The sequence below is a fragment of the Rattus norvegicus genome, chromosome 2, assembly GCF_036323735.1.
Source record: "Rattus norvegicus strain BN/NHsdMcwi chromosome 2, GRCr8, whole genome shotgun sequence".
Taxonomy (NCBI): Eukaryota; Metazoa; Chordata; class Mammalia; order Rodentia; family Muridae; genus Rattus; species Rattus norvegicus.
In genome coordinates, this window is record NC_086020.1 from 97,435,531 (window position 1) to 97,458,558 (window position 23,028).

Sequence of the window (23,028 nt, forward strand, 5' to 3'; positions counted from 1 at the left end):
GGTAGCAATGAATATCCTAGTAAGAGCACCAGTGGAAGGGGAAGCCCTGGGTCCTGCTAAGACTGAACCCCCAGTGAACTAGACTGTTGGGGGGAGGGCGGCAATGGGGGGAGGGTGGGGAGGGGAACACCCATAAGGAAAGGGGAGGGGGGAGGGGGATGTTTGCCCGGAAACCGGGAAAGGGAATAACACTCGAAGTGTATATAAGAAATACTCAAGTTAATAATAATAATAATAATAATAATAATAATAATAATAATAATAATAAAGCTTGGTAAGTTTACACTGTCCAAGGTGTCATTTCAATGCTACCAGCTAACTTTGCTGCTGTGTGAATGTGATGAGTCAGAATGCTATCTCTGCCAAAACGATGTGAGGCCAATAGATATTTTCAATTCATGGAGGTCAGATAGCAAAGACAGAGTGTCATAGAAAAGATTTTCTTCAAAGACATGCACACGTTGGCCAACTCCCCAACCGGGTTGTGTGCCTCAACAACACTAACAAACTATGATCATTTCAGTGAATTAATCTTTTGACAAAGCCATATCCATACCGACCCAGGTTATTTTTGAAAAGCTGCACGTGCTGGAAAACAAGGTTTAAAACAGGAAGCTTTGGGGGATTTAGTAGTCATCATTCTCAGAGGATTGAAAGCAAGAGAAGGAATATTTATTCCAAGGGGATTTATTAGATTGGCTCAGGCAATCTAGAATAAGCAGTTAAAAATGAAAATCAGTATGTTTGTTAAGAGGTTCATGATAAATTAGTAATATGACCAGGGGATCCAGTAATCACTGTCTGGAAGAGATATATGTACCCAAGCTCATGGCAACATTGTTCCAAAGAGCCAAGAAAATGAGCAAACTCTGAAGAAGATGTAGTATTTATGTATAACATGGATGTTATATATTATATTATATATACCCACATACATACAGACACACATGGGAAAAGTGAAGAAAGAAAATTGCTAAACTAAATGATTTAGGCTACAATGGCTAATTTACTGCTTCATTTAGAATAGAATCTTAAAAAAGAACACAAAAACAAAACACTGAAACAGAGAGTAAAATGGTAGTCACCACAGGCAAATTATGAGACATTGGCTGGGTGTCCTAGGGTAGGGTAGTATCCAAGAAGAGGTTTCCCTTCTAGAGTGAATATTGGGGATAAGGATTTGTAGGGGTGGGACTGGGTGGAGAGGAGGGAATGGTGAGCATAATCATGATGTAAAGGGAATGAATAAATAAATAAATAAGATAGGTAAGTAGGTAGGTAGATAGATAGATAGATAGGCAATAGATAAAAAAACTTCAAGTTATATTGGAAGAAAATATAGGAAACATCTATCATACATCATTGCAGATGGAATTTATAATCAAATAATAGATTTCCATAGTGTCTTAATCACAAAAAATAAATATGTGAGGGAATTACACTTAATTAGCTTGATAATGTTATTATTCCAGTTACATATATTTTAAATCATCAGTACCTAGCAGAGAATATAATCGGTTTTATTACAGAAAGAAAATTGACCAAATCTCTTGTACTATTGTTTCCATAGTTCCAAAATCACCAAGTGATAATCATGAAATTATTATTTCATGCTCCATGCTAGTTGAGTAAGCAACTCTTTAAATAAGGATATAAATTAATTAGCAGATATCATGAATAATCGTATGTTCGAAAATACAACTTAGGTGAAACAGAGATATTTTCTAAAACACTTTTGTAAAACATAATTATTTAATAGTTTAACATGTATTTGTAAACCATAATGTAAAACTAACTTCCAAGGAGAATACTATTCTCAGGAATAATTTACCAATGAATTCAATATATATTTTTAATCTCATGGAAACTCTTCTCCAGAAGATAAAAATTTGAAAAGCTTGCTTAACATTTTTATAAACATATCAGGTTTTGATAGCAAAGGCACCACCCAGCAAAACAGATCCAGAGACCCACGGCCAAACATAAGAAGGATTGTGAGGAGTCTCCTGGAACAGTTAGGGGAAGGACTAAGGATCCAGGAGGAGAGATTCCATAAGAAGATAATCAGTCAGCTAACCTCCACCATTGGAGGCTTCAGAGCCTGAACCACCAACCAAAGAGTATAGTAAGGCTGGACCTAGCAACATTCCCCTAACCTGGCACATATGTAGCAGATGGGCAGCGTGGCAGCTTGGTCTATATGTGGGTACCTCAACAACTAGTGCAGTAGCTTACTCTGACTTTATTGCCTAACCGTGGATACTGCTACCCTAACTGAGCTTTGTGTGCCTTCAGTGGGAGAGGATGTAATTAGTCCTGCAGTGACTTGAGGTACCAGGGTGGGTTTCTAGATAAAATGGTTTTAAATAATAAAGCAATGTGAAAATCATACAATATGGGAGGGTGCTGTGATTAGGACGCAAATAAATAAATTAATTAATGAAGAAAAAAGTAGAATTAAAGAAAAAACTCATTGGTTCACTAGTATAGAAGTGACTTTTATTTGCCTGATGTAGTCGTCCTCTTAGAGGCTTACTACTGAATAAGCTTGCCCCCCTTTCTAGCTCTTTCTGGCTAGCTGGTTCAACTCAGTTGTTCTGCCTCAAAATTCCTCTCCAACTAACTGATTCAATCTGGCTTCTTTCAGCTTCTCACTGAATTTCTCTGCTTGACCTCAAATTATCTCTGGCATTTTCCCCTTATTTTCAGGCTCCCTATCCAGTCTTCAACTGCTGACCTGAACTGAACTACATGAGTTCATAAAGGAAATCAGCACCAATGCACTGCACGCAATGCACTGATTCCCAATTGAACTGAGCTAAACTGAACTGAACTAAACTGAATTGAACTGAACTGAAATGGCTGACTCTCAACTCTCCTCTCTCTCCCTTACTTCTCTCAAATAGTCTCCCTTTCCTATGCTTTCTCCTAAGAGTTGGACTTTTATTTGGAGGGATAAAAAACACTTGAGGAATTCAGCCTAGAAAAAAGATTGGATATTTTAAACAGGGCATAATGGGCCATCTTAGTAAAAGCGTGGATGACAGTGTACTAAGGGTAACTTAAACTATGTGACACCAGCTCAAGAAATTCGGGGGGAAGAATATTTGTATGTGTGTGGGGGAAGAGAGAGAGAGGGGGGGAGAGAGAGAGAGAGAGAGAGAGAGAGAGAGAGAGAGAGAAGAAGAGAGGAGAGGAGAGGAGAGGAGAGGAGAGGAGAGGAGAGGAGAGGAGAGGAGAAGAGAGGAGAGGAGAGGAGAGGAGAGGAGAAAAAGCTGAGAAAACGAGTAAGAGGATTATGAAAAAGAGAAGGAAATGGGGGAGGGGCAGGAAGCAAACAGATATAATGACCATAAGAAGAATACACAGACATATATTTCACAGTATTTCTATACTTGAGAGTAATAAAATGGAAATAATACAAATGAACAAGTATGAAGTAGATCTATATTAGAATTTATATGAAGTATACCACAAACTCTGACTACTTTTGACAATTCTCTTGTGCAATGAAGAGACAAAGAGAAGAACCATGGTTACCTGGAGAAGGGAAATGGATCTCACAGACTTAGTATCTATGAAATAAAGTAGATTCAAAACATAAAATCATATGCAGTAAATGTAAAGATGGTAATCTGTAAGATTGCCATAATGAAGAGTTGTGCTTCCAAATGTCAGAGAAAGATGTAGCCTTCTGAGATACTGGAGTTATTTCAGAACATAGTCTGCCTTGTAGTTTCAAAGTCCATACACAGATTGAGTTCTGATAATGTGAAATGCTTGGGCCTAGAAGTATTATAGATTTCTACTTTTCTATGTGATGAAATATTTACATACGCATTGTAGATATATCTTTGGGTACACAAAATTATGAGCAAAGAATTAATTTAGAATACGTATGTATGTATGTGTGTGTGTACGTGTGTGTGTATGTACACATATAGATTCTAAATTACATATAAATAAATATATGTACTTATGCATAAAATGTTTTAGTTTATCTACAATCTTAGTGAATATTTGTTTGTTATTATATTATCAACATTCAGAAATGTTTTTATTTAGAAATTTCCCAGATATTAGATATGATCAAAATGTACAAAATATATAATGCCCTTGGATATAGTTCAGTGACAGTATCTATAAAGCTGGAATTTGATTTTCAGAACTGGGAAAAATAATTGTGATAAGCTTAGAACTTACATCCCAAATTTTCTCCTTTTGGTGTATATCCATCCTACAAAAAGTTAGAATAGTTTTCAAGAATACATCATTCAATACAACATTAAACACACATCAATGTTATAATAGATAGTTATTTAGTACCATATTTTAAAATATGATTCAGGCAAGTATGAATCTTAATTATACATATTATAAATATGTTTGTGGACCCAAAAGCCCACAACTCACTGTATTTGTATGCCAATGTCATTCATGATACTACACACATAAAAAAAATAGACTGTGGCTATACAGCATTATGTCCATGGGCTGCAGAGAGATGAACCAATAGTTAATGAAATATTGAACCAGCTTTGGGAAACTACTTGTGGAAATTTAGAGAATGGATTGGAAATGAAAGATTCCTCAAATAGAACTGGGGAGGGGTATTGATTAAGAGGCTGTACAGTGGAAATTTTGATGAGAAGATTAATAGGCATTTATTCAACAGGATTAGAAAGAAAGGAAAGACTCGAAAATATCCCAGCTGCAGATCAATTGGATCTGTTCCTCCATTTGCAGGAGAAGAAAGAAAGAGGCAATGTATATTTATGAAGTATGTATGCATTGAATGCCCACAACTATGCCAGGTGTTTTACATATGCTATGCCATTTAGTCCTTGTAATAGCCCTGTGTGATACACATATATATTTCTATTTTACAAATGAAAAAATGAAGCTCACAGGTTATTTAATTTGCCCAAGGTCAAATGGCAAGGAAGTGGAGATGCCCTGTTTGAAGCCAGGTGTGTTTGATTCAAAGGTCATGATCCTTTCATTTCAGAATGAATCCTAATATATCACATAGCATCTGAACATTTTGTTGTGGATGGTGATGCCATTAAGAAAAAGAAGGAATTCAGAAAAGAAAGCATGGTTTTCAATGGAAAGAAAGCATGCTTTCAGATATGTTTGAAATTTCCAAAAACATCTAGAGCTGTCCTGTCAAAAAATAGATCCTGGCTTTACAAATGTTTTTCTTAAATCATAGTATTTGAAATCAAGTAATATTAAAAATCTACATCCTTATTCACAATAAACACAGTTCAAAACCAGACTCTTGTGTGGATTATGATATGGGCACTGTATTATATAGCAGAGGTAGACAACATTTCCACTAACAGGTCTGTCAAGATAAACCAAGATGCAATACTCATGAGAATATGAGGTTATAGAAATAATGACTAAGTATCTAACATTTATTCCTCATAAATTCTTTTCATTCTCCAAATGCTATGCACTGATTGGTTTGATCCTTATTCCAGCTCTGTGAAGTCAATGGACTAATTATTGCCTTTTACCATTTAATTCCTGTCCAGTGGGATGACTTGGTAAGTAGTGGTACTTGCTGCCAAGCCTGATGTTCTGAGTCCTGAATCCTCATATGTGAAGGGGAAATTTCACTCCTATATGTTGTTCTCTGTTGTTTTGCTCTGCTAATCATTACTTTCACATAACCAATAAATATAATACAATGTTGAAACTTTTTTATTATTTTTGTTTTGTTTAGTTTGCTAATATAATTATGTACTTTCTCACTTCTTTTCCATATTCAATTTTTTTCCTTCAAATTTCTTTACTCTCTGTAATGTTCACATCCCCCCTTCAATTAATTGTTAAATAGACATATATTTTAAACATATACATTTCTAAATACATAAATAAAATGTCCTCAGTCTGAACAATGTTAGTTGTATGTTTGTTTTCAGGGCTGATCATTTGGTGTTTGATAACTGATTGGTGTGCTCTTCCCTCAGGAAGGATATTTCTCCCACTCTCAACTGTCCTTGACTTCAAGCCTGTATATCTTTGTGTAATGTTGAGGACACAAATGTTTTGGTCTATCTACACTATGATGTTTGCTGCTGTCCTTGTTCAACTCATGTTAGGCAGTCATATTGGTGATCTTTTTTGGGTGTAACTTCTAACATAAAATTATATGTAATACCATAACAAATCCCCTGATCCTCTGGTTCTTACAATAAGACTGTCCCCTCTTCCTGAATATTTGTTCAGCTTTCTGTGCTGGGTATATTTGTAAATGTAACATATAGGACTGGTTGTTTTCACAGCACCATAACTTGAGAATGCTAGCTTACAAAGGAATGAAGCAAATGCCATTCTTGACCATATAGAATGCATATGAATCACAGTACTAGCATGTCATGATGATGCTGAAGGTGTAGTGGTGCCATGCACACCTTGACAGTGACCAATTGCTATCCAATGAGATGTAAGGCATACTTAACAAGATAGTCATCATTTTTGGTATTGGAAATCTAATCAATTATCCAGAGCTAGTGAAATCATGAATCTGCAAGAGACCCTGTACATGCAACTTTACTAAATCATCACAGTCTTTAAGAACATTCTAAAAGTTTGTTCTTATAACTGCAGAAAGAGTAGTTCTCATCCTCATAGGTTGAGTTTTTGATCTTCATGATAATGCATCAGTGATAGCATCAAGTTTCAAGCACCAGTTGCCTGACCCCAGTCATAATTGTGTTTGTGATGAGGAAAATGAAAACATATAGCAACTGTAAAAGAAACAGGACTGAAAAAATAGAAAGTGGCTAAGGAATAAGATCCTATGTAATAGCTGTGTCTCAATAAGTAAAAAGGAAAATGAAGATAGGGCCACTGGAAATGTGTTAATTGAGAATCTACTAATTGAGGTCTACTAATTAATTCTGTATGAAGAATAAGTATTCAGTAGGTCTCAGCTAATTAGTGAATTGTTCAGGCTGATATTCAAGAGATTCAATTGTCTGTGAATATTAGACACCTGAGGAAGTTGATAAGCATGGACATACCTACAACTCCTTCACCAGGAATAGGAAAGGGTTATTGACTGGGAGAAATAGGAGGATAAAGAGGCATTTAAGAAAGTATGTATGTATGTATGTATGTATGTATGTATGTAATGTATGTATGTATGTATGATATCATATATATTTTTTCAGATGTACCATGTGTATTTGTGTGTATATGTGTGTGGGGGGAATGAGCATCACACCCAGATGACAAAAGATGCTATTTTTCCTTTGAAAAAGAATATATTTATGCATGAAATCATGGAAGATTATAGTGAAAAAATAAGTCTAACTATCCAAGTGGGAGTAGATAATTAATTATGCAGGGTTCATAAGGCTAAAAATGAAAAATATTATCACATTATGAACAGAAAATAATCTTATTCTATGGAAATGAAGAAGAAATGGTAAAAGAAAGTATGTGTGTATTTGGTTCTGCTTTTCTTTTTTTTTTTTTTTTTTTTTTTTTAGTTCAAATTTCTTTTAATGCATATGATACAAACAAATCTAACACACTAGATTATTTCCAGTTTCTGAAGAAACAAGGAAACATCAGCATTACACAAGCAATGCCACCAGGTTTTGAACCTTGGTGCAAAAAAGCATATTAACCAATGACAATGGAATACTTGGTAGCACTGTGCATCTAAGACCAATTTGTTTTTTTTTTTTTTTGCATACTCTCTTTATTTTTTTTTTGTTTTTATTAATTTACCCTTTTTTTTTCCACGGGCTTATAATTTTTTATTAACGTGAGTATTTCTTATATACATTTCGAGTGTTATTCCCTTTCCCGGTTTCCGGGCAAACATCCCCCTCCCCCCTCCCCTTCCTTATGGGTGTTCCCCTCCCAACCCTCCCCCCATTGCCGCCCTCCCCCCATAGACTAGTTCACTGGGGGTTCAGTCTTAGCAGGACCCAGGGCTTCCCCTTCCACTGGTGCTCTTACTAGGATATTCATTGCTACCTATGGGGTCAGAGTCCAGGGTCAGTCCATGTATAGTCTTTAGGTAGTGGCTTAGTCCCTGGAGGCTCTGGTTGCTTGGCATTGTTGTACTTTTGGGGTCTCGAGCCCCTTCAAGCTCTTCCAGTTCTTTCTCTGATTCCTTCAATAGGGGACCTATTCTCAGTTCAGTGGTTTGCTGCTGGCATTCGCCTCTGTATTTGCTGTATTCTGGCTGTGTCTCTCAGGAGCGATCTACATCCGGCTCCTGTCGGTCTGCACTTCTTTGCTTCATCCATCTAGTCCAATTGGGTGGCTGTATATGTATGGGCCAAATGTGGGACAGGCTCTGAATGGGTGTTCCTTCAGTCTCTGTTTTAATCTTTGCCTCTCCCTTCCCTGCCAAGGGTATTCTTTTTCCTCATTTAAAGAAGGAGTGAAGCATTCACATTTTGATCATCCGTCTTGAGTTTCGTTTGTTCTAGGGATCTAGGGTAATTCAAGCATTTGGGCTAATAGCCACTTATCAATGAGTGCATACCATGTATGTCTTTCTGTGATTGGGTTAGTTCACTCAGGATGGTTCTGCTTTTCATGGGGATTATTTCCAAAGAACTTTTCTCTGCGGGAGATGCTGTGGCTCTCACATTTGTAGTCTTTCCTAAGTAAACTTTATTGTTACTCGCCAAACTTTCAGAGGTGTAATTGTTTGACGAACAATCAAAAGAGTGAATAAAGCTCTGTTCTAGGTTACGTTTACAAATTGAAGTTCACTGCTACCTCACATTGTCTTTAGATATTTATCTTTTTTATTAAACACAGATATAGACACACACATGTTACCACTAATAAATTATGTTTAGTGTCTGAGTTAAATGATATTCACCAATTAATATTCAGTTAACCAACACTCATGGAAGCCTTGAATATTATCATAGGAAAATATTTTCTTAATATCCATAAATTGCAGCTAATTTGTGTCATTTTAATGAGAACAAATAATAAACACATACCTAAAAATAGTGTTTATTAATAAGTGTGTCTACGGGAATGTTTTTAGAATACATTTAGTATAGAATTAAGTATATTACTAAAGAATATCCAGTCTTCCCATATGGTGCAATCTGTTAAGAGCTGTTACAGTATAAAGAAGAAAGGGAAAGGCAAATTCTGCTTTGCTCTTCTTGACTTGGAATGCCTATCTTCTACCACTGATATATAATTGTGTCCAGGGCCTTTGGATACCATAATACAGATCAATATTCCTACAAAATTTGTAGGTCCCTAGATTCAATCTGAGGGTTACAACCTCTAGTTCTCCAGAGTTTGCTATCCCATAGTCAAAGCTCTGACCCATAATTGTTCCTCTCTGAAAGTACTGCAGGGATGGAAATGGAGAAGAGCCTAAGGAAAAGAAGGTCCAGTGACAGGTCCAAAGTGGGATCCAGCTGAAGGGGAAGCCCTGAGGTCTGACACTATTACTGAGGCTATGGAGTGTTCACAAAAAGGGACCTATCATGACTGCCACTTGAGAGACCCAACAAGCAGCTGGAATATTCAGATGCAGATATTTGCACCCAACCAATAAACAGAAGCTACTGACCACTCTGGTTAAATTAGGGAAAAGCTGGAGGAAGCTGAGGAGGAGGGTGACCCTATTTGAGGACCAGCAGTCTCAATTAGCCTGGACCACCTAGATCTCTCAGACACTGGACCACCAACCAGGCAGAATATACCAGCTGATATGAGACTCCCAATACATATACAGCAGAGGACTACTGGGTCTGTGTTCATTCATAGAAGATGCTCTTAACTCTCAAAGGACTGGAGGCCCCAGGAAGTTTAGAGTTTTGCTGAGGTGGTTGGTGTGGGGATATCCCCCATGGAGACAAAGGAGGGGGGAGCTATGGTATATGGAACAGCTGGAGGGTGGACCGGGAGGGGAATAAAATCTGGAATGTAAAAATAAATAAATAAATAAATAAATAAATAAATAACGTGTGTAACAATCTTTCATCCACAAAAAGATATGAATTTCTAAATCACCAATTCAATTGATATATAATTTGAACTGGAGTTACTCAGAGGTTGGTAATATGGGTGTTTTGGTAAGTAATTATATCAAGAAAACATAATTATCAGTTGGCTCAAATTGTATTATGCAAATGAAGGCCTATTTTAAAGTACACATTTAATATTTATTAAAAATATGGCAGGCAATTTTCTATTAGATGTCTTTAAAAAAATGAACTATATAATAAAGGACTGTAACCTTATAAAACTTGGAAAACACAGTGGCACCATTAAAACACAGGAATTAGGCTTTGAATCTACAGAATTAAACTATAATGAACATTATAGTTCAATGCTTAATTAAATAAATTCTTAATTAAATCTGTAATTAAATTAAATTATTTTTAAATCAATGAAATATATTTCTGCAATGATTTAAGCTTTGGAGAAAAAAATCATATCTGAAGTTAGATAATATGTTTAAAGGGCCAGTAATAGCAATAATGTTCAAGGTAACAGTAGTACTGAGGGAATGGTTGGTATACATGTGTCTGTATAATTTTTGATCACCACCACAGAGCAGTCACTAGTTCAGGACATTTCAGCCTTCACCTATTTTTGTATGGCTCCTAAGCTTGGAAATCCAACACAGACAAATGTTTGCAATTCAGTTAATGATAAAGAACAGTGGCTACAAACCTCAATTACACGCACTATTTTAAGAAGTGACCTACTCCTGGCTCCTTAGCTGACATATTACAGAAAAACCTTTGCTCTATTATTATTGATATATTATTAATTTCATCAACAAGAATATTCTGATACATTTACTTTAATTATATGAATCTTTATAATATTTTTGACTTTTCCTCTTGGCAGACAAATCCTTAAATATTATTAGCATTTGGCCTTTTGAAATTAAAGCATGCTATCCAAAGCTCTAAGAAGATGAATTTTTTTTCCCTATAAAATGTACAGTGTCAGTCCGTTGCCAAGCATTCCCCCAAAGGAGCTTTTACAACAAAACCTTCCAATAGTTATTAAGGACCTTTTCAATATGTGAAAAAGTATACATATTCATCTGATATTTGAAATGTATATTTCATGGCTACCAAGTTGAGAGAGCTTACTTTTAGTTAAAATTCTATAAATTGGTGTATTTGTTTTGGTTTATAATATGTCAATCAAGAGCAACAGTGGATAGAGAAATTTTTAGGATAGAAAACAAGATTATGACAAGTGAAATTGGTTTCTAGAAAATATTGAACAAAATCTACTGAAAATGAACAAGATAAAAACAAGTATTATAGTGGGAAAGTGTTGAACTGAGAAATAATCTCATTGAGCTATGTTTTGGGAAGTATAGACTAAAAAAAAATCAATGCTGTGACCACATTGTACTGTAGATTTCCCAAAAGGAAGGTTTTTCATAAGGCAAATTGTAAGTTATAAAGTTTAAAACCAAATAGCCCACACTATTTTTTTTCTGGCTATAAAGTTGCTTTCACATATACAATCACTTCAAGACAGGCTCAAAACATGGCATACAAATAGTCCAATAAATCATATCTGGTTTAGAGATTCATTTAGAGAAATAAAATAACCATTGTTATATAGCTAGGATATATTTTCACTCTATTAATTTATGAATTTACCAAGTTGCCATCAATTCACAAATAGTGGCTATACTCTGACCAGCTTGCAAGTATAATGTGCTTGATGAACAAGAGATCAGCCTCTCTACTGAGAAAACAGTATACACATGTTTGAAAACCACAGACAAATCCCGCAACTGTATCTCACATTGTATTGGTTTGAGATGGATGATGTAAGGGGGAATAATAGCAAGCAAGTTTGAACATCCACACACAGGTCTCAGCACAAAGGTTGGCATATTCCAATGAAGCAATGACATTCGTAAAATTTAAAAGTTATTTGTATTTGTTACCATACTATTTTCCTGAATATGCCTTGGCCATAAAACACATTTTTCCATAAAAGTACATGTGCATAAAATATAGGCAATGTGAAAATCTTCAATAGAACTTTCATATAGTATGGCTAGTATACTTTGTGTACACTGACAGTTATCTAAAACTGTGAGTAATACTATTCGCTTAATTTATGGAAAATGGATATATTTAAGTGTTTGTGAGCAGCTATTTTGCTTTGTAGGTCCTGGATGAACGTATCATAAATAAATAAAATAAAAACTGAAAAGAGCATGGGTTCAAAATCTACACCATTCTCCTAAGCAGCACACCAGGAAACATTTCTCACACCAGCTCAATCTCCATAAAATGTTCACTAAGAGTCATATGGGAACACGGACTTAGAGGTTAGGAACCTCAAAAAGCGTCTCTGTAGCATTTGAATTAACCACCAACTCTTTTACCATGTCACGATGCACAGGATTTTTCCTGCAGGACTGCTGCCTGCTTCCCAAACCATATTCGTAGCTGCCCGCTCGCTCCTAGAACACTAGCTTCATCCCACTTCAACTGGCTCTGGCTAGATAAGCTTTCCCATGCTCTACCAGGAATGCCTTTCCCATCTCAGTATTTGTCTGAGATTTGTGGCTTTCAGAGAAAAAATGAAGCATGTTCTGCATTCTAATATAGTTAGTGCTTTCCCCCTTCACACAAGTTTCTCCCAACTCTAATAACAGCAACAATGTGCTTTTCCTGTTTGGTTTTATGCATTTAAGTCAAGCGCAGCAAGAAAAAAGATGCTTCCACTCGTGCTTTGTCTGTTGTCTTGAACAACTATGACAAGTTAACTTACTACCTTGTCTATGCAACTGTTGATGAAGCATTCATTTTCCAAAATTAAAAAGCATAAACATAATCAAATACATTTACATTTTAATTTAATAACATCTCATGGATATTTAGTGTATTTTATATGTTTTGAGTTTTTGGGCTTGTGGTGCAAAATTTTTTTATTTAAGAACTGTATTCAGATGACTATGTGTCCAGGGACAGTCTGGGTTACATTGTGAGACACTGTTTCAAGAAGAAAATGGATAGCTTTAGATTCCATGAATTTTTACATATAAGACTAAAATATATTCTTTAAAACTATATTAACAGGCTATCCACATGCTATTCAAAAGGTTGAAGAAAAGGGTGAGTTTCAGGCCAAAAGTGTAAGGCCAGCCTAGCCACCATACAAAAGACTACAAAATAAATGAATATAAAAATAGGGGGAGGGGGGATGGGATAGATGGCTTATTGATGAGAAACCAGGAAAAGGAATAACATTTGAAATGTAAATAAAAAAATCCAATAAAAAGTAAAAAATAAAGAAGGATGTATTCATGGCAAATTGAGTTTCAATGAAATTGTTTTTGTTCTTCACCACCTTAGTAAAGGAATCATTTCTGCCATAATGGATTGATAAGGATAAAGACTTAATTCAAATGTTTGTCTCTTCCTTAATCCCCTTCACTCTTTGTGACTCAGTGTTCTTTAGCAAGAAATGATGATCTGAATACTGAGTAACAAAAAAAAAAATACCACTAATCCAGGCACTGGGCAGAACGCTTTGCTCATTTATGAACATTATTTCATGATTTTGTCCATTTAGCATTACTTTTTTTTTTTTTTTTTATGGAGCTGGGGATCGAATCCACGGCCTTGCGCTTGCTAGGCAAGCGCTCTACCACTGAGCTAAATCCCTAACCCCTACTTTGTTTCTTGATTGTGGGTTTGCTGGCTTGTTAGTGATAGAAAAGCTTATCTGGTACTCGAACATTAAGTTAGGTTGCTTGATAATAGAGACTCAGTAGAAAAGACATGCTGATTCACGATTTAAAACAGGTTTTATACATACATAATTTACCTATTTCTAAGTGATGGAACGTCATCACTGTTAGATTTTACAATGTTTCTATGTTGTATATCTGTATATGTTGCTAGAGCAAATACTATTGAGTTCCAGGAAGTTTTCTCTCTAGCATAGTACCTATACTATATACTCCAGCTGCTGAAGTACCGATCATCAACTGTCTGCCCTCAGGGGACTCCTCATTGGGAACTGTTCAAGAGTCTTCCTCTTTTTGAACACAGGTCCTGATTAAACAATGATGAGTTATTTAGTGTTTTTTCATCAATTCCAGACAGTTTCCGACACCCCCATGATTTTCAAATCACCTTTCACATCCATATCTCCCTATATCTCTTAAGGTTATTGGAGCACTTTATCTGAAAAGCTGGTTCCAATGTAAAGTGCTTAGATTATATGAAAATGTCACCACGTGAAATTTTCCTAAGATAGGCTTCACCATACCTTGTGATCCTCCTATTTTAGAATATATTTAAATGTTTGTATACATTGGATCAGCTAAGCAGTGTTCTCACAGACTCACAGAAACTGAAGCAGCAAGCACAGGGCCTGCATGGATCTGCTCCACGTCCTCTATGTGGGTTATATCCTTGGGAACCAGCATATGGCTGCCTCTTTTGCCTGCTCTTGAGACATTTTTCCTCCTGTGGGTTGCCTTGTACAGCTTCTGTATAAGAACTTTTGTCTTGCTTTTCTCTATCTACTTTGGTTGTGTTCGGCTGCCATCTCTTGGAGGCCTTCTCCTTTCTGAAGAGAAGAGTAGATCTGAAAGAGAAGGAAGATTGGAGGGAACTAGAAAAAGAGGAGGGTGGAAACTGTGGTTGGGGTACATTCTTTGTGAGTTTCCCATCATCCGAGCCAGTCCCATTCATCTCCCCATCCTCTAATATCAGCTCTCTGCCTTTGCAATGACTCCATCAATATCAATAACACACACATGCAGAGAGAGAGAGAGAGAGAGAGAGAGAGAGAGAGAGAGAGAGAGAGAGAGAGAGAGAACAAAGCATGGAAAACAAACATCTCATTGTGGAAGCTCTAGTTTGTCACAGTGTTTCCCACAGAATATCCCTCTGTCCATGCATCTTCTCTTGCAAGTGTTCATTGCAATGAGTCATTGGTCTGGTTCGAAGTCTCTGGTTTCTGTAACACCTTCAATACTGGATCATTACAGGGAGTCCTTTTGGTTGTCCTCTTGCAACCCCATGTCATGGAGATCATGAAGCTTTGGAATGACAGAACTGACCCTTTCACTCACCACGACAGTTCACAGATGATGTAGATTTGGAGGTGGGCTAAAGCCCTGGGTCTGGGTCTGGTTGGGAGCTCAGCTAGTCTGCCAATTTGTTCTCCCTAATCTAAGTCTGCAGCGCTGCTCCAGCTAAGCCACCCACATTGCTATAAACAGAACGTAGGGTTAGCCCTCCAGTTCTCATGCCCTTGGACCAGAACTGGCTCAACCACACCCATGACTCAATAGCCAACTACACTTACACTCTGCTGCCCTGCCTACTCAAGGAACAGGGCACACTCTTCCACATGCTGCAGCCTGTGAGAGTCAAGGCCAGCTCTCCCACTCTCTTGACTCTTGGGACACATATGCCAACTACTGTAACTGGCATGGTAATTGGAAAGGGGAGCATTACCTCCTTGCCAGAGTTACCCCAGTGACAGACTATGCTGGGTCAGCCCTCCCACACTCATGCCCCCAACAGCACCCCTACTAATGGTCCAGCTCCACTCTGATTGCCTGGCAAATAGAGAGACCAGTCAGTCTTCCAAGTGCTGCAGCAGGTGAGAAGTGGGGCACACTTTCAAGAGCACCAGTGAGGGGGAGCCACTGAGGGGCATGATCAGTTCCCCACAGCACCTGGATATCTACGTGGTCCCTGGTGCTGCTGAGACCACTAATATCCTCATGTTTTTTGACCCCAGCGTTGTATAGCCACAGACCCAGACATGGCCTTCAGCCGCAGTTTGACAAGGCACTTCACCATGGTCTCAGGTGGCAGGCTGGCTACTCAAAACAAGTCATTCCTCTCCACCCTGGTATCTCCAGTTTCAACTCATTTCTCATATCTACTGTTCTTCATATATGCAACCACAGATTCCAGAGATGATCTCTGAAATGATATTCAGAAGAGCCAAGGGAGTCTGAACTGACCGCACTGCTCTTAGGGTAATAGCTTTGTTCTTAGGGAGATTCCATTACTTGTACTAACTTTTGACTGAGGTTTTCCTGTCCTAAATAGAAAAACGCTTAGTGTGTTCCCAATTTAAAATTGTATTTCGTAAAGAGGATATGAAATAAAAGTCTTGAGTCAAATGTAACAAGCTTGAAAATACAGCTCTTTGCAGCAACAGTTCTGTCCCTCAAAGATACTTTTCTGTAGTTTGCACGGGAGTCTCCACACTATGAAATCAGCCCCACACATGGTTATGTTGGGAACATTTTCCAGCCTAAACTTTAAAAAGTCCATTAGTCAGGAGAAAAAAAATGAAATCTGAATTAGATTTAGTTTTTACAAAATGATTACTTTAAATAGTATTCTAGTTTTTAGAGTGCTTTCAAAGTCCTTATTTACTTTCCACAGTGCCATTTTTAGTATTAAAACTACTAAAACAATTCAGTCTGATTTTTGTTTTGTCAAAGAGTTCTTTCATAGACTTTTTCTGACAGTGTGGTCAAGAGTCTGTGAAGGGAGCAAAGTTGATTTGAAAGTGATTACTTCAAGAATTCAAACACTTATCATTTGATGACAAATATCACACATCATATGGACAATAATTGTAAAACATCTCAAGAGATCGTGATAACAAGTCTAAACCATAGAACTTCATAATTATAAACTATGAAGCAGCTATCTACTCTTGCAGATACAATATGAGTGTTATGTATATGTGCAACCTTCACTTTCTTAGTCTTCTTTTTCCTTTACTCTTCCATGATTGGCTTAAAGTACAGACTTGGGTTCAGTAAGTAGCAAAGCAGTGTGGAATGGTGCAATTAAAAGGTAAGTAGCACCATGATCAGAGTAGGAAGCAGATGGTTCCTCTGAGGGCAAGCATGAGCTCTCTTGTCAACTGTAAATTAATCTCAATATTCTTGCAACTCACGTTAAGGCTGTATCTATGTTTGACAAATAGGGCACTAGAAAAACTGGGTTTTGAAGAAATAGTTACAAGTAATCCTAACAAAATAATGTTTTGCCTTACCCTAAAGATATTCACAGTAAAGTAGCTATGATGCTGCTGAGATCTGAGAGCAAAGCCTCAGTTTTCTTAGAGTCTGTCAGTCAATAATCCTTATCTTGTGTGTTACCAAAACAAACAAAATGAAATCTTAAAACCACAACACTCATTTATGGAGTTGCCAAGTTCTACTCAATATATACTGCTTCAAAGTGCAACTATGAAAACATCTTCTAAGTAAGTTAGGTTTTTTTTGGTCTTCTGTTTATCATTTTAAATTGCAGTGGTTAACAGTGCTATTGCTGGTGTCAGAAAATGGGCAACTACAAAGTCTGTCAATGAAGAATTCCTGTCTTCATAACATCTGTGTGTCATTGACAGCCTATGCACCCACAGTGCCATCGACCATCTCTTCTCATCCCAGTGAGGAGCACATTATCTCCAAAGTATGGACCAAACCATCACTTCTTAGAAGAGAAGTAATCAGCCAAGGTGGGCAGTGGGTCATGCTGTATCTTCAGTCGGGAACTCTGTGTTCACCTTACTATACTCATGAGTACTTACTCTCAGGATTTTAAGGAATAGCATAAATTGACTCCATAAGCTAATAAGCTAAACTGAATGTCATGTACCAATAACTATACACATATTTTCAGTTATGAACTAAAATACCTGTAAAAGCAATTGCTGTGTTATTAGCAAAAGAGTATTTCACTGTCCTTTTGGCTCCTTCCTTTGTGGGGTGCAATCATCATCTCTTGAAAGCAGTCATATGCTCCAGGAGCTCTGAATCCTACACATTTAAAATCCTCTTGTGTTTCAAATGTCCTTTCTCCTGGACCAGGTGAGCCCATTTTCAGTGTAACAGATAATTACATGTTCTAGAATATCAAAGAATAAGAAGATTTAGATATGTGATACCATTTGACAGAAGAGGTTTCCATTGCAGAAAAAAGTAAGTATTTCCTTGGATAAATATATCTCCACTATGCTTTCTTATACAACTCAGCAGTTTTAATTTCTCAAGGCCACTTAACTAATTATACAAAAGAAACAACTATACCACATTTTACCTAAGCCAAATTTAATTATTGTATGTGCAAAAATTTACTTTAACCTGCAGCACTGAATAACGTATTTGAAATGTTCACCTGAGGATAAGGAGTTTTTTTTTTTTGACTTCTGCATTCTTACTGCATGGGTACTAAGCCTCCCAGGTACCAGATAAATCAGGATTAGAAAACCATCTAAACAGTCCCATGACTCCTAAAGAAATAGAAGCAAGTAAGAAGCAATTAAGTCTCCCAACCAAAAAACAGCCCAGGACCAGAGGGTTTAAGGTACAATTCTAACAGACCATCAAAAAATACCTAATACCAATACTGTCCAAGTTATCCCATAAAATAGAAAGAGAAGGAGCACTACCAAAGGCCTTCTATGAAGCCACAATTATGGTTATACCTAAACCACACAAAGACCCAACAAAGAAAGAGAACTTCAGACCAGTTTCCCTTATGAATATCAACACAAAAATACTCAATAAAAATCTTGCAAACCAAATCCAAGAACATATCAAAATGATCATCCATCATGATCAAGTAAGCTTTATCCCAGGGATGCACAGATGATTCAATATACAGAAATCCATTAATGGAATCTACTAGGTAAAGAAAGTCAAAGATAAGAACCACATCATCGGGGTTGGGGATTTAGCTCAGTGGTAGAGCGCTTGCCTAGGAAGCACAAGGCCCTGGGTTCGGTCCCCAGCTCCGAAAAAAAGAACCACATCATCATCTCATTAGATATGAGAAAGCATTAGACAAAATTCAAAACTTTGTCATGTTAAAAGTCTTGGAAAGATCAGAAACTTAAGACCCATAACTAAACATAGTAAAAGCAAAATTCTATCAGAGAACAACTAAGTCTGACAAGCACCTTCATTAAAGTGGCTGTGTATAAAATTAACTCAAACAAATCAGTAGCCTGCTCTATTCAAAGGATAAGCAGGTTGAGAAAGAAATTATGGAAATGACACCCTTCACAACAGTCACAAATAACATGAAATACCTCGGTGTGACTCTAACCAAGCAAGTGAAAGATCTGTATGACAAGAAGTTCAAGTCTCTGATGGAAGAAATTAAAGAAGATCTCAGAAGATGGAAAGATCTCCCATGCTCATGGATTGGCAGGATTAATAAAGTAAAAATGGCCATTTTGCCAAAAGCAATCCACATATTCAATGCAATCCCCCATCAAAATTCTAATTCAATTCTTCATAGAGTTAGAAAGAGCAATTTGCAAATTCATTTGGAATAACAAAAAAGAAAAAAGAAAGAAAGAAAAAAAACCAGGATAGTGGAAACTATCCTCAACAATAAAAGAACTTCTGGGGGAATAACCATCCCTGAGCTGAAGCTGTATTACAGAGCAATCGTGATAAAAACTGTACATGGTATTGGTACAGAGACAGGCAGGACGATCAGTGGAATAAAATTGAAGACCCAGAAATTAACCAACATACCATGGTCACTTGATCTTTGACAAAGGAGTTAAAACTACCATGTGAAAAAAAAAGATAGCATTTTCAGCAAATGGTGCTGGTTCAACTGGAGGTCAGCATGTAGAAGAATGCACATTGATCCATTCTTATCACCCTGTACAAAGCTTATGTCCAAGTGGATCAAGGACCTCCACATAAAACCAGGTACAATCAAACTAATAGAAGAAAAAATGGGGAAGAGCCTCAAATATGTGGGCACTGGAGAAAATTCCCTGAACAAAACACCAATGGCTTATGCTCGAAGATCAAGAATTAACAAATGGGACCTCATAAGACTGCAAAGTTTATGAAAGGCAAAGGACAGTGTCATTAGGACAAAATGGCAACCAACAGATTGGGAAAAGATCCTTACTAATTCTACATCCAATACATGGCTAACATCCAAAATATACAAAAACTCAAGATATTAGATTCCAAAGAGCCAAATAACGGTATTAAAAAATTGGGTACAGAGCTAAACAAAGAATTCCCAGCTGAGGAATATCAAATGGCTGAGAACCTATAGAAATGGTCAATATTCTTAGTCATCAGAGAAATGCAAATCAAAACAACCCTGAGTTTCCACCTCATACCAGTCAGAAGGGCTAAGATCAAAATCTCTGTTGACAACAGATATTGGTGAGGATGTTGATAAATGTGAACAATGCTCCATTGTTGGTGGGATTGCAAATTGGTATAACCACTCTGGAAATCTGTCTGGAGGTTCCTCAGAAAAAGTAGACATTGTACTACCTGAAGATCCAGGTATACACACATTATATGCATCATGGATAAGTGGATATTAGCTCCAAAGCTCTAATTACCTCCCAAAACAATCCACAGACCAAATCAGAAGCTCAAGAAGAACGATCAAAGTGCTGATGCTTCAACCATTCTTAAAATGGGGAACCAAATTATTCATAGGAAGAGATATGGAGACAAAGATTGGAGCAGAGACTGAAGGAATGGCCATTCAGCCTGTGCCCCACCTGAGGACCCAGCGCGCACACACACACACACACACACACACACACACACACACACACACACTGTACACACACACACTGTACACACACACACACACACACACACACACACACACACACACACAATATTGACAAAGACAAGAAATACATGCTAACTGGAGCCTGATATAGCTGTCTCCTGAGAGCCTCAGGCAGAGCATGACAAATACAAAGGTGAACACTAGGAGCAAACCATTGAAGTGAGAACAGAGTCCCAGTTGGAGGAGTTAGAGAAAGGATTGAAGGATCTGAAGGGACTTGCAACCCCACAAGAACAACATTACCAACTGACCAGAACTCTAAAGGACTAAAGTACTACTCAAAGACTACACATGTCAGACCCATGGCTCCAGCTACATGTGTAGCAGACAATGGCTTTGTTGGGCATCAATGGGAGGAGAAGCCCTTGGTACTGCCAAAGCTGGACACCCAGTGTAGGGGAATGTCAGGTTGGGGAGGTGGAAAGAGGAGTCGTTTGGGGAGGGGGGATACCTATATAGAAGAAAGGGAATGGGGATGGGATAGGGGGCTTATGGAAGGGTAACCAAAAAAGGGAATAACATTTGAAATTTAAATAAAAAAATCCGATAAAAAATGAAATAAAAATATGCAATTTTAAAAATCAAAAGAAAATACCACAGTCAGTACTGCAAAAAATATCTTATCCTCATGCTAAATTAAATGTTATGGAATGCATCTACTCTAAAGACATATTTATGTAATGCAATTTTATTTAGAAATTTAAGGAAAATCCATAAGAGTCAGAAAACTGTTTTCTAGTTTCAGACACATCAAGATACCTCAATGCAAAATCCTTTTCCAACCTAAAACTGTAATACTTACTATTTCCTAGTCAGATAGATCAAATTAAATTTTCAATGTCCATGTAAATTTTTAAAAAATGCAAAGTAAATTTGCATTTTTCATCCTTCTTTACTTTTTTTTCTACTTGCTGTAAGTGCAAAACCTCCTTGGCTTTACAACCTAGTATCTAATTTTCAACAAGCCTGACTAAATATTTAGGAAGAAAATATCTAGAACAAGAAATATCTAAGTGTGTAACTTGAAAAAAGGGTGTTTTCTAAAATACCTTTAGTTTAAACAATCCCAGTCTTGTAAAAATAAACAAAGATACACAGTTACAACTAAGAATAAGACTAAGCTTTAAATATTTTAAAATACATTGAAAAAACCTTAAAAACATTTCCTAGTATTCTTTTTATACTTTCCTGCTTTACACACACACACACACACACACACACACACACACACACACAAACATGTACACATACATATACATTCACATATACCTACAGATAATGCATATGCATGCTGTGTGTTACTGTCTTAATTAGGGTTTTCTTGCTGTGAAGAGAAACCATGACCAGGACAACTCTTATAAATGGAAACATTTAATTGGGGCTGGCTTACAGTTTCAGAGTTTCAGTTCTTTATTTGAGAATTTAATTCATGAATTCTTTCATATATATCCCACCCCTTCATCTCCCCCACAACTCTCATCCTACACCTGCCAAATTCATGATGTATTCATTCATTCTCTCTCTCTCTCTCTCTCTCTCTCTCTCTCTCTCTCTGTCTGTGCATGTGTCTGTGTGTGTGTCTCTCTCTCTGTGTGTGTGTGTGTGTGTGTGTGAAATTTACTGAAGGTTGATAATCTGGTACAGTAATATGCTTCCTCCACTAATACTGAGAGTTGAGCTCCCCCACACCCCCACCCACACACAAACATCACATACATGCAAGGCAAATGCTCTGACATGGAACCATATCTCTGCAAGTAGCCTGGACGTTTAAATTTGTCACTTTCTCCAAGAAAATCCCAGGAAACCCTATCTGTCATTAAAAAAAAATCATATCCACACAGAAACCTCACACACTTTTTATCATGATGACATAGACTCAACCTACTTCTTTACTGGAAAAACCTCCCTTCTCAATTATCCAGGTTCCCCTTGGAATCATTGGCAAACATAAAAGTCAAGCATGATCTACCAATCTTTAAATCTCCTTTGTTTCAGTCCATCTGTCAGTTTAGTAGGACCAGGTACCCACAAAGTGGTTCCATCCACCCTCTGGGCTCTTTGATTTTTCACCCTTATAACTGTAATCATAGTCCTTTCACACACCACTTAATCCCATTGTTTCCTTATTATTTAAGTTTATTGGAAAAAGTGTTTTGGGTACCTATTGCTTTCATTTGTGAATATACTGAGAAAAAATGTATTAATTCCTGTTTCATATTTTAAGAGCAAAATATATAATTAACAATTTATTCCTCACCAAAACAGGCATACCAAAGTGTACAGAGAAAAGCCTCAAACATAAACAATGAACCACTGGCAGCTAAGGAATGCTGAGAGCGGCAGAAATAGATTTCTCTAGGGAAGAACATTCTGACTGAGTATCTAACACCAA

General features: G+C 37.0%; 1 long non-coding RNA gene across 1 annotated transcript in view; it reads right to left on the reverse strand.

Moving 5' to 3' along the window:
• Positions 1-23,028, reverse strand: part of LOC134485885 (uncharacterized) — an 84,269-nt gene that overhangs the window by 43,060 nt on the left and 18,181 nt on the right. The gene's annotated exons all lie outside the window — the stretch shown is intronic.